The sequence below is a fragment of the Taurulus bubalis genome (assembly GCF_910589615.1).
Source record: "Taurulus bubalis genome assembly, chromosome: 18".
Lineage (NCBI taxonomy): Eukaryota > Metazoa > Chordata > Actinopteri > Perciformes > Cottidae > Taurulus > Taurulus bubalis.
In genome coordinates this window covers 15,296,860-15,310,912 of record NC_136606.1, presented here as the reverse complement: position 1 = coordinate 15,310,912, position 14,053 = coordinate 15,296,860, and positions in this window count along the sequence as shown.

The following is a 14,053-nucleotide window of genomic DNA, read 5'->3' as shown; positions in this document are numbered from 1 at the left end:
ATTGAGAGTAAACCTTGGGAGGGTGAACTTCTCCCCTCAGCAGCCATCATAACCGGAGATTTGGAAATCACATTTGTGGGTTTGGGCCTCTTTTTGGTGCAAACAATACTGGGAGTGTGCTGGGTACATGTCAATCACAGCTAAAGTTAAAGCTTTGGGATGTCTGATCTTTGAGGCATCGGATGAGGGAAAACATTAAATTGTTGTTTTTCTAAAATAGGATGGATGGAGCTTGCTATAGTACACCTATATAAATAAAAACACAATTACTTTTGTTTATAGATAAAGGGCCAGACTGACTTAATAGCTTGGTATCCAGTTCCTAAATTGTTCTCAACTGATAACATCGGCGACTCAGATAATTTTCTCCTGGTTCACTTTATTGTTGTTGGTTGGGTGCAACCACGGCAGTCGCTATAGCTGACGCTGTTCTATGTTAGAAAAAGAAAAACGGAGAACTTTGCAACTGAGAATGCTAAAATTGACAATATAATATTGTTGCATTTAAAGTAGTGCTTCGGGTCCTATAGTGTTACTGTTAGATGAAGACTGAGACAAAAAAAACACTTTAGTTTGATTTCAAAGACTATTTAAAGTGAAGATTTTCATAAATGTGACATCTAATGATCCATATAAATCATAACAGTCGTTACCATCATGTCTTGTCAAAGTTTAGTTTTGTTCCAGCTCAGTGGTCCCGTGGCACCAACACCAACCGAACTGCTCCGTTTACAGAATATGTGGATGTTTTTACTGCCCTGAAATAATTCAGGTAGCAGCTGTGATACCACAAGCTATTTCAATGAAGTGACAGTGAGCTCACACTCCATTGCTAAGCAGCAAAGCAGGAATTGCATCACCGTCATGGAGCCTTTGTTATCATGCACGTCCCTGTGCAGATTTGACAGTGTGGGCGGGTTAAGAGAAAGTCGTCTCCTTTAGAAGAAGGCACATTGCATCTAGCCACCAGTTCATATGTTTAAAAGTGCAAATCGTCCAATGCAAGGCAGTCAAGGCTACGTAACCTGCGTTGGTTGACAGCGCACAGACAGTTGCATGACATCCTGTTGCCATGCTTCATCACATGTCCCCTCTGTGAGCACACAGGGACTACCAGTTGATTTAATAGGCCTGTAATCTGCACACCGTAACAATGGCTGCGTTAATGGGTTGTGGTTGTCATGTTCTCCTGGGGAGTGATTGCCATAATTAAACAATTATCAGAATCAAAATCAGAACCATTTATTGCCAAGTACGTTTACACATACAAGGAATTTGTCCTGGAGGGAAGTGCAAAACATTTAACAAAGAACATTTAATGATAAACATGAAACAGAGTGCAATAAAAAGGAAGCAAGGATGTTTACAAATGGGTGTATTGAATATTTACAGTTGGATCTACAGAGAATAAAAATGAGTAAAGTGCATCTGTTCCCCCCCTTCAATTGCAATATATAAGAACCAAATACATATTGTGTGTATCTTATAGTATACAAAAACGCCATTTAGATGCAACTTTAGACCATCGATTCACTGTAATGGTTTCCAGATTTGGTAAAAAATGAAAAAAAAAAAACCATTGCATTCCTCCTGATTTTCCCTTTTTGGTGACTTCTTGTGTAGAAATCTTGCTGTAGTTCATTAAGCCCCCCGGGGCTCATGAGTCCTCCCCCCTCCTCCCGGTTAAGATCCAGCAGGCTGTGATCAATCACACGTGCTCGTCTGGTCCGACCCGCGGCTCATACGTCAACGCCAGCGTGAGGGAGGAGTTCCCATCTGTGCCCTACTCTGCCCGCCGTCTCAACGATGACAAATGTGCCACCCGCCGAGGAAATATTGAGAGTTACCGGGACATTTATCAGGCAACATTTGAGCAATATGAGAGATAACCTTTTGTAAGTGGACGCAGATAAAGACGTATGTTCTGCCTCTCCTCGGCTCGGGCTCCCGTCTCCGCTTTAATACTGCAGCTGCCCGCGAAACTCATATCACGATAATGTGTTTCTTATTTCGGGATCAACCAGGTGTGCGCTCTGTTATTTGCTGCTTGGAGCCCATGAGTTGCCACAGGTGTTGGACGTCAAGAACATGTGGTCTATTTGTCTGGTCACTGGCCCAATCCCAATGTCCTTCCCCAAGGCCTCAAACCCTGAACCCTCAGGGACTTACTGAGTGTTGAGTGGTTGAGTGTGAGAGGCTGTCAGGTGTTGGCGTGGTGTAACACGGATGGGACACCATGTACCATGACAACGTCAAAAGATATTATAAACAATTGTGGGAATATATTTGATACTTTTTACTTTGAACGCCTTCCGGACTCTTTCCTCACGAGATGAGACGTCATTTCAAATAATGTATTTACTTGTTATTGCCGAAAACAGCTTCAATAAAAAAAAAAAAGTTACAAGACGAATACATCTGTATGTACTGTGTGTATATATAGCTTATGCATGCATTCCTCTGATTTCATGTGTTTCTATGTCCTATCTTTAATACTTAATGTTGTTGTGTAAATATAAATTCCAGGTTGAACGTCCACGTGCCGTCCTTATTTATTTTTTTACGTCTCATGCTTCCATTGGTAAATGCGTGTTTAACGTCACATTGCTATGAATTGTGGGTAATTCTCTTTGGCAAAATGTAATGCTGACTTACAGAAAGAGTTCATAAAGCCCTCAAACACTCGACTATTTGACGAAGCCCTCACATACTTCTTGGGAGTCCGTGAGGGTGCAGGCTGGGATCGGGCCGCTGTGTGAATCCGCCCTCACTCCTTCCTTTGCGCCGCATATTGCTCGTGCAGATTGAGTGCAATGTTTACCCGATAATCTTTTTCAAACATGCCAGGAACACTCCAGGCAACATAAACACGCCCCGGGCCGCGAGGTATCTCCAGACGCCTCCCAATGACGACATTGATGTCTGCATTTACCTGTGGGCTTCTGTGCTGTATTGTCAAGCTTTTGTTGGGTCTAGTGCAAAATCAAGCTTCTGTTTTTTACTGGAAGTGAATACTAATGCGCTCACAAGCCACTGAAGCCAGCCAGTCCTTTCCCCGTGCCACCGCAGCCCGTTACTCGTCTAGGAGCATGTTTGCAAAGCGTTGGTTAGTCCCACCGGGGGTCCAATGGGTCCATCAGAGGCCCTCCACATAAGGAAGCTGACCATTTATAGCAATTAATACCGTTAGATTTGTCAGGAAAAGGTTCTGCTCTTTGAGGGAGTTTTCAAAGAAGGACTCTGCTGCAAGAACTGCTCCCCTTCAACAGACACACGCATGAGAACTCTCAATGTAGTCGTCAATACCGATAATGAACTGCATTAGGAAACGGCAGTTTATTTGATGGATAGTAAAAAGGTACAAGGCATTTTATTAAATGTACTGCTGCTACCATGTTGCCCCACTAAGCTTCTAAATGCCATGTTTGTATTCTGTTTGCTGAAATTAAATTAGTGTGAAGTTGTTTTTTCCACTATTTATGAAGATTTATGAAGGAGATCAAATTTCCTTTTTATCAACATGTTCTGCTTGTGTTTCTTTTTAATAGATGGCATGTACAACTTATTGAGTTGTAATTAATACTCAGAAATATTAATACCCTTTATCAAAAATGCTTTCTGAACACATTTGTTAGTCGAGTGAATCTGGCTCTGTCGGAAGATTTTAAACAAAGGAGTGATGTTACTTGATGTGTGAGCCAACAACACAAACAAAGCCACTCATTAATGGGATTTTCTTTTTTTACATCCTCGTTTTTCACATAATGGGCTTTATCTGTCACATATTAATTCATTTGAATATAATTTTCTGTTAAATACGTCCATCCTGAATCATTTTACCACAACAGAAACATCAACATGCTAGGACTCGGCAGGTGACGATGACCTCACAGTGGGCTGTATTGTCTCACTTTGCCATAGAGGTCAACCCCAGAAAGGTGGAGCCACCACTTGGAAAAAAAGAGAGCATTCCAGAATCAGAACCATTTATATCCACGTATGTTTTCACATACAAGGAATTTGTCATGGCAGGTGGTGTGTAACATTAAACAATAAACAGAGTGCAAGAAATGGGTTAATGTTTAAAATAGAATATAAAATTAAAATAAAGTGCACAGACAAACAGATAACAGTAGTTCAAGACCCCCCCCCCCCGACATAAAGATGGAGAACTAAAACACTTGTGTTGCATAATCTGCGCTGGCACTGGAATGAAAACATCCTTGAAACGATGAAAATAATACACACATTCTCTCCGACTGTCAGCTTGCCGTTACTGGAAACCTGGCTGTTGGATGATATTAAAACTGACAGTGAGCGCACGTTGCTAGGGGTGAATTAATGTTAATGATTAATGCAGTGTGTAGAGTTCACATGCTGGGAGTGAGAGGCTCTGTGAACACAGTTTGAATTTCATATCTAAGCAAAGAGAAAAAAAATCTCTCTTTCCAGGTACGGGAAGGTACTTGAGAATACATGTTTGGCAGTGTCTCGCCGACATATCTGTGCAAACTCCCAACTTGGTTAGAAACTCCATCTCGATGCGAACCTTGTTATAAAATCTGCCGCAATTAAAAAAAAAGACAAAGTAAAAGAACAGCAGGGATGCACAGGATGACCAGCTGTTGAAGGCATTTCTTGGAGCTGATGGTTAAGGCACTGACAAAACCATCACCTGCAGCATGAGCTAACAAATTCCAGATTCCCATCTTGTCTCCTTATTTGATGGTGCATATGTCATCTTTATTTTTTTGAGCACAGGGTGTAATAACCCTCTATTTGCCATCTGCCTCTACGCCGACACACATCGCTGCTCTCATGTACACTTCTCCACACTGGCGTGTACAGTCAACATATACACACTGCCAGCCTGCAGTGAGTATTCACAGTTTAGAAAACAATATGTTTTAAGTATTCCAGGTAATTCAGATGATTACTGCTGTGTGCCACTTCAGAATATGGGTATTTCATATGTCGCGGCAAAGATGACTTGATCTTGACTTGTTTAGAATCCGCCTTGATCGACAAGCTCTCAGCGACAGTCAGCACGGTCAGGTGACGTGAGAATAAGAGTACAGCCCTGGGTAGATAGATTATGTCACATTCTGTAATCACTTTATAAATCCCCTTGACCCCGTGGGCCGTCCAGCCACGCGCAGACATCAATGAGGTGACAGACACGGAATCAATGGTAGCCCTAAACATTTCCCAAGAAATTCCTTTAGTACTCCTCACCGGCAGCGCTAGAGCATGGATGTACCGGGGTGCTGTGCAGCTGCGTTGGTGGCCTGCTGAGGCGGGGATTTTATTCCTGCCCGGATCAACTTAACTGTGAGCTTTTTGCTGACTTTGAAGGAGCAAATAGTGAGAAGACACACAGTGCTTAGTCAACTCCAGAGTGAGTGTTTGGTCGTCAGTCTTACAAGTCTTTCCAAGAGCAAATGTGTCAATTCCGAGGTACGCATATTCATTATGGAGAGAGTGATGGCTTGACCATGCATATTTCATGCTTTTAAACCTTGCAAGTTTCATGAAGTTGTCCGAATGGGTTGCATTTAAAACTGGAGTGAAGTAATGTGCTTGAATAATTAATCTATAATGTCTTTGATAAAAATTACAACCAAGGTCATCAGTTTTATTTAAGCCAGGAGGTTCATTTATTCATCTTAATTGCATATTTAACTTGTTTACATTAGGAGCCTTATGTATGTGGTGCATAGCCTACGGATCTAGACATCCCACTCAGCTTTTCCCGTTGTAGACAACTCTCTTTGCAAGTTACGCAGTGGAAAATGGTGAGAGCACAAGGTGTTTGTCAGTTATTGCATAGCTAGTAGAGCCTGTGTCGGTATGTAAAAGCACCCCCAGCGTTGCTCTAAAGTGCTCATCCCCAATGCGAGTTTCCTCCTCCCTTTTCTGACATTACACCGCCTCTCTCATTGCTCTGCCCCGCGCTGTCCGAGTTGCCAACTAAATCTCAGCCTCATCTTGTCCGCCGTAACCTTGTTTATTCCCAACAGTGGCATTAGCAAAGCTGTAAAAGTATTTATGGGGGTACGAATGCGGGACAGCCAATCTAAGGTAAATCTATAAATCCTGGCTGTTGATTTCTCAGGGCCAGGAGGTGCAGGCCGGTGATCAGTAGAGGTAGAAAGTATTCCCCGGGTGACTCTGTGTGACTAACGCGCAGAGGCCGCGCAGCATGCCAAACAGTGTATGGCGACACTGTTGTGCTTGCAATATGGCTAAGCTGGCCTTCGCCTCTGAAGTGAGGCACCGCCTGGCTATCCATCTACCATGAGCTGGTATCATTAGCTAACACCAAACAGGGACCTGACTCAGCAAATGTGTGTGTATATCACATTTTGCTTCCTGTCCTTGGCTTGTTTGTAGGAGCTTTATTAAAAAAAAAGTGTTAAGAGGTCAAAATATATTGTGCATAGAGGTGCTGTTACTCTGCAGTAACTGGGGCTTACTATTACAGCGGCATTAGTTATTGAATGGCCACTAGGGGGCAGAGACATGTCAAAACAGGCTGATATACACAGCCACAATATCAGCGGGCTGCTTTTATGGCTTATTTTGTTGGCAGACAGTTGCCTACTTACATTGCAACGTTGGCAGTATTTTGGAGTCGTGTTTCTGGCCACCAGACCAAATGAAAGTCCAATGTTCACTCTTCTTAAGCTCTCTTTTCTGCTCGTTCTGCTCTCCACCAACTCTTGAGAAAAATATCGCTGCGTTTCTTTATTTTGTTGCTGGGTGAAAAGCATACAATAGGTTTGCCGGGCATTTTGCCGGAGACAGTTGATTCAGGTATTTTGGAGAGTAGCTCAGGCGCTACAGTTAGCACAGGCCTTTTGACCAAAACTATGAGCTAAAAGAGGCTAAAAAGTTAGCGGGGGCAGAGTTGTAGTTTTCTATTTGTTCATCATTCTCAGTGATCGGCTGTAGGGCATTCACAATATTAGCACAAAATACAGAAATGTTCCTCTATTATTAAATGACTAAGCCAGAAGATTTACTCTAGTTCGATGAATGGTCTAACGGTGGTTATGGTTAGTGTCGATGCTTCAGAGCAAGAAGGTCCTCTATTTGGGGCCTTTCTCTGTGTTAGCAGGTTTGTTTCACACAACAAAGATAATCATTATAAATTGCCAATTGTCACCTTCCGCTAAATGCCGTTGGGACCTCAGAGTAGGCATGGATGGAGACATATCATGCAGAAAAACACAAGTAACAATGTGGGACAAGTGGAGGAAGCTTAGAAAGAAGCTAACATTAAACAGATCTGGGAACAAACAGTATCCTGTCTGAAGGGAACAAACCATTTAATATCATAATATGGAATATGTAAACAGTGTTTTGATTTTTCTTGTGTGTATGTGCAACCGATTATAATCTATTTAAAAAATGTCAATATGGTGTCAATAATTATACTATATGATAATGGAGTTGTAATAGACTTGAAGACATGTGTCAGGATAATGCACACTGATATGCGTAGAATAGAACTAAACTCTAATTAACAATTTACAGTTCAAATAATATTGTCACAATCGTCTTAATTTCTGTATTGAAATTCTCTGTTCAATCACCTGCAAAGGGTCGTCCTACTTGTTTAGTGTCAGTGGTACAGGCATTCCTCCCTTCTATGGCAGAAGTAAGTTGAAGACCACATCTTTTCAACCTCAGCCGAACTTGTCTTTTCTTTTTCACCTTGTGCTCTTTCTCAGCATCGTGCAGGGATGGAGCTTCCATCAGCTTCCATCTCTATTAAGATTTACAGAGAGTCTAGCAGTGAAAGCAGGGTGATATGTCTTGGGAGCTCTACCCTCAATATTGGCAAGGAAATCAATGTGGTAAGTAAACCTACCAGCACAGTTTGCAATCAGCTGCTAGGCCAAAAGTAATCACTGAATTGAAATAATCCTGAAAGGTTTCCCCACAGTAGCAAAGTTAATAACAAAAGAGTCACACAGGCCTACGCCTTGAATTAGATATTAATCCTTGTATCAAGAATAATTACCAGGAAGGTTCAGAAACAGTGACCTTGCAGAGTGAGCCTCTCTGCTTGTCCATCTGGACTCATTTCAACATTCAACAGGCGTCTCGGTTTCCTGGATGTGTACTCAGTGACACGATTTGCAATGGTACAATGTACTTTCTAACTACTTAATTCTTTGCACTACACGGTCAGGGAATGGTCCCTCGGCAGCCAGGAACCTCATCATCAACAATTTCTCACTTGTTTACATTAATCCAATCCAGATATCCACTCATTCCCATGGTAACTCATTGTAATTCTGCTCTATTGTCACAGGCACACTCATTAATTAGCTGTAAATATTAGCTGTGTGCGGCTCTAGAAATTCTCTTCTAATGCTCCTTAATGGGAGTCAGGTCATTTGTTAGTACTTCTAGCGTGCGCTGAATGGCCTTCCGTGTATGCACTCCCTTTGAGCTTTCACATAAATCCTGGTTCTTTGCTGTTTTATTAATTAGGAGCAATACAGCTGGCAAAGCGAGACGCTCTGTGGGGAGGACCGGTTGCATGTTCACTTCAGGGAGGCGAAGAGACGTCTGCTGTTGTTCTTGAGCCTGTCTCGGTTTGGGGAGATTAGAGCGTACTCTCCTGCAAAGTCTGTCTGCCAGTCAACTGTCAGACAGCTAGGTCAGGTCTCTGTCAAAGCCCCAATCATTTTGGCTCATGAGAGGTCAAGTGGAGCCGTGTTTGGCTGAACTGCAAGCCCTCCCCCCCCCTCGTCTGCCTCTCCACGAGTAATTGCGATTTATTTTGCAATGTTGAAAAGTAAACACGGACATTTCTCAGAGGCGTCATTTCATGAACATCGTGAGCACTTTCTCTCGCCAAAAATGTTTCTCAGAGTGGACTGGATCATCCAGATGTTATTTGGCGAGATATTATTAGACTCTTTTTGCTTGACCTTTGATCTCTGTTATATTGATTAATTAAGGGATATTCCTGAGAACTAACCATACTATTACTACTACTATCGTTATACTAACGGTTGTTAATATCATTTAACATAAACCATCTATTAGGATGTTCATACTTATACATGGTCATTAGCCAAACCTTTTTCGAAGAATGGAAAGACGAGCACCTTTTTTTCCTACATTATCCAGTTTTTCATGATGACTGCAGAAAATAAATGGTCTGAGCACATCAGTTTGTATTGAACTTGTTGTTTTTGATATTGTAGCATGCATAGTCAATCTTTTATGATTGATAACTTTTAATTAAACCTTTTTTTAATCAAATGAACTAGTGGTGACTCTGATCATGGTTATATTGTGCTTCGTCCCTCTCTACCTCACCACTCTATTACGCCTTTAGGCTGGGATTTTTAGCTGCTTATTGTCTTGCAATGACGTTGAAGTATCATTCTACTTCACTTCCGATGGAAAGTTATACTAGAATTTCTGCAAGTTTCATCTGAGTTTCGTATTAATTTCTCACGATCTAGCTTCAAAGCTGCAGCAAGGTGAGATATGAGCAATGATCACAGAAAAAAATCAAGCCGAAAAGTAGTTAGCAGTATACGTAAGTGCCTGTCTTTCACTAACTCCAGTTACAGACTGAATGTGTGTATGTGTGTGTGAGAGTGTGAGAGTGTGTGAGTATAGGTGTGAAAGACAGAGTCCTTGTCAACCTTCACCCCCCGCCTCCTTCCTCCTTTGATATTGACACAGGTTTCCTATTAGTTAAATGCAGGCTTCAGGTCTATTCATCAAGCATTCTGCTCGTTGCTCTCAGTGTGTACATGTGAGCGAGTCCTCCTTGGCCCTGGGTCTGTGAAGCAGCGGTAATGATCACGGAGAGCCGGGCCAGGAGATCTATCAGGTCCACCACTGAACTACCGACACATCAGATGAGCGGGCATATCTTACCCCCTGTTTGGCATGTTTGATACTGTGTGTGTGTATGTGTGTGTGTGGATGCATGGTGGGCTCTCTGCAGTAGGTCCCAGTGTGGTGTACAATAATGACCTGTCAGAAATGCAGGCCTCCAAAACAGGGATAATCTACAGAGGCTATGTGACTAAATGAATTCTAACAGGAGCCAAGCCAACCCCCTGAGACCCATGGAAAGCATAATCTATTCCACTGGTCCCTTATCAAAACTGACAAGAAAAAAAGAAGCACACACAGCACATGCTAGGCTCGAGGAGGATGATTTCTGTTGTAGTTTAGCACAAGATATACTTTTTTTTTAATATATATATAAGAATGTATATGTAACTTTAATAATATATCTTTTATATATATATATATATATATATATATATATATATATATATATATATATATATATATATATATATATATATATATATAAAATAATGTATATCTTGTGCCAAATGTGTGTGTATTATAATGATGCCTACTTGTTTGTTTGATTTGCTCGGATAATTCCTTAATCTCTTGGTTACATTGTGTTCAGCCCTTTTTCAAGATTTTGGAGAAAGTCACTTTGTTGTGGGTCTCACTTAATTTGCATTTCATTTGAGGATACTTTGACGGGTCAATATTATGGTTCCAACGTGGTACTGAACCTGTGGAATGAGGCTTGTTTGAGCATATTATATGGGACAAAAAAAGCTGTTTGTGACAACAAATAATTGATTCAAATTAAAGCTTTTATTTTTTTAATTAAGGTTATTTCTAAACTGGGTTTGTTTTACTTGCTTTGTTGCCATTGTGACGCGTCATTTATTTCTAAATATAATGACTTGCTTTACTGCGGGGCTTCTCTTACCTTCAGTCAGTTGCTAGAGCTGTAAAACAAACTCTAGAGCCTGTAAGTCCTAACAACTGAACCCAAAAGCGATGAGAACACTCTTTCATCACAATAACGCACATTTCTAACCATACACTATCTAAACTTGTATTTCCTGGACTATGATGCTGGATTCTGGCATATTGTTCTGTAAAAAGAAAACTGCCACGCATGCCAAAACATGATGGATATATGAGATTTTGCTGAGAGATGATGTATTCTAAGTATAAAAACTCAAGCAGTAAACACCAACCCCATTGGTATGTGTGCTGTAATGCTTTAATGGCTTTTAAATTCAACTTGTGGGTTAGATATTGGCAAAACATTAGGAAAATAGGCTGAAAATATCCCAAATTATCTGCAAGCACACTAAGCTGGGCTCAACAACCCGGGCTGAAAGAACACGTCAGATCCACCCTAAAGATGTTTCGGCCCATGACGCAGGAGGAGTGGGCAGTTTGCTGTAATGCTGCATGATTCCTGTGTGATTAAGCCTTTTAAATGTTCTAAAAACAGAAATTGTCATCAGTCACTGCCACTTCGGGCTGCCAAAAATATGAAGCTCCCGAATGCAGTCCAAGGAAAAGGGGGCGAAAAAGGGGCTTGTGCTAAATGTCCCGCGAGGTGGATATTGCCTCAAAGACAGAGCTGTCAGCTGTGTCAGAGTTGCTTTCCTGTGGGCTGTAAGTGACGTCGAATCTGAACCCTCAGTCTGCCAAAATTGCTTTTTGATGGGATCTTCACCCCATGATAATCCCATTCAGTCAAATAATCAGTCTCGGTATAGCCGGGAGTGTGAGTGAACCTAAACTGTCAGCATTCAATTAGGCAAAGATTTTGATCTCTCCTTGGCACAGCTTGTCAAGCCGAATAATACAGCCGTCACCCCTGAAGGTGAAAAGCGCCCGCTGCGCGGATGGAGACCTATTGTCTCGAGGATTGACAAGGGTTGATGCAACAGGCTAAAGTGAGTTAAGGCCTTCACACACACTCGCATCAACACACTCCCTCTCTCCTCACCACTCGTCCTCCTTCCGTCCCCAGGGAGGGTATTTTTCATGCTTTCAAACCACCCAGCAGTGACAAGACTCTGACAACCCCGGCTTACTGTGACACCTTTGTGGGTCCAGAGGAGGTTTCCACCACAATGCCTCCTTTGACGGGCATTCTTGAGAGGAAACACACATTATTCAGCCTTAACGCCCCATTTGATTGATTGGCAAAGTCAAACTTTTTGGAGTGAGAGCTGGCACAGAGGACTTTGACACAGATTTATTTTATTTTATTCATTCCCTGGGAGAAGAAAAAAAGCGTTGTTGGTGAATAGAATCCAGGAAGAAATTGTATTTCCATCAGAGCATCTTTGGGAAAACGATGAGTAGGAGACCAGCGTAATTTAATGTGAGTGGGAATATATGGCAGATGATGAGATAGCGGGTCAAAAATCTCCACTACAGCTTAAGAAATTGAATGCAATAACGAATACATGTGCAGAGACAAACGTACAATAATTTAGCAATATCATTTATAAACTAACTGATTTTGAGCTACACTATATTGCATTTAAGAACTCTAAATGCCTTTCCTTTGGCTTTTACTCCATTCTCTGCATTCATCCGCTATCGGTTGGAAGCCCTCTCATTCTTTTCTCTGTCCTGGCTTTTTGTTGATACTTTCTCAAGTTTCCTGGGCCCTTCATCATCGAGCCCGATCACTAATGTCCTGTCCACAGAGATACCTGTAGCCGCACACAGGAGTGCTGTTGTTTGTGTCAGAGGGCAGCGCCTCGCCTTCACAAGGAGGCCATGTCGGTTTCAGCTGACTGCAGCCGTGGCACTCGCCATGTGTGGCTGGATACCTGCTTCACAGCATCTCTCTGAATCCATCCCTCCCTCTCCCTAAACCCTGCACAGGGACAGTCTCCCAAGGTCAGTCAACCCACCACACACACACACACACACACACACACACACACACACACACACACACACACTCCCACGCACCTATTCTGCCTCACTTCCCACCGCTGACAACCTTTCCCGTGAAATCAGGGATTGGTATGGCCGTGAAGTCGTCGTGCACATGAGGTAAGACAAGGGTGAGATGCCAGCGTGACATCCCAATTTGTTGCCATGGCAACCTGGAGACTTGATGACAGACCTGGAAGGAGAGATAGAAACGCACAAGCAGGATTAAAAAAACAGAAAGACAAAAGCGTTGTAATAAATCATCTGTTTTTACAAAAATGTGGCATGAAGGGACCGTGCGGTGGAGAATCTGAGAAATGAAATAAAGAAAATAAAAAATAAAAGGAAAAGAGCAGCTGCTGACAGCTGGTGCGTTTGGGGGAATCAAGTGGAAGCGAGCATGTTGCTCGATCACAGAATGTGAGGCAAGTACTTTGACATTTCCCCCAAACCAACATTTGATGACTTTTACCCCAAGCAGAGGACACTGCAGACATTATGGGCGAGTCCTCCCCCTCTTCCTCGTCTACACCCTCACCCACCCCCCAACCTCCCCCACCCTGCCTCAACATATTGCACCTGTTCAATTATTTAGCTGCTACTCTGTGGTTCGGTCCTGAGCTGCAGTGAAAGCTGTACCTGCCGATTAGAGCGGGAGCTTGTCACCGGACCTGGCCAGATATCTCTGTCTTGTCGTTGTCAGAGAGAGAGAGAGAGAGAGAGAGAGAGAGAGAGAGAGAGAGGGAAAGAGAGAGAGAGAGATGCAGTTGGCCACATTACGCAGGAAGAAATGTCATTACCTCATTGCAGGCTTGTCGTCTCCAGCCTTTGGTCTCCCAGAGGCGGCGAGGATTTGTATGCGTGTGAAGGTGTGTGTGTGTGTGTGTGTGTGTGTGTGTGTGTGTGTGTGTGTGTGTGTGTGTGTGTGTGTGTGTGTGTGACTCAGTCACCCGACACAAATGCGTTAGGTCTACACAGTGGTGGGGAGATTCACTCTGGGGGGTTTGGATGGTAAAACTTTTATGTTTCAGTCTCAAAAGTTGCTTTTTGTTATGAAAAAAAAAAGGTTTTGTTAATATGTAGAACTCTCTGAAGCATTTAGATTTTGGAAACTGAAACTCTCCATTCAAACCATCATTAATATAACAACTGTGATCATTTACTAGCATGACATTAATTGATTTATTGCAATTGGTTGAAATTAGGGTTTTTTAAAAGACGGTACATGTAATATTGAGTTTTATGTCAGATTCTTATATGAGACATGCTCCATATCATTAGA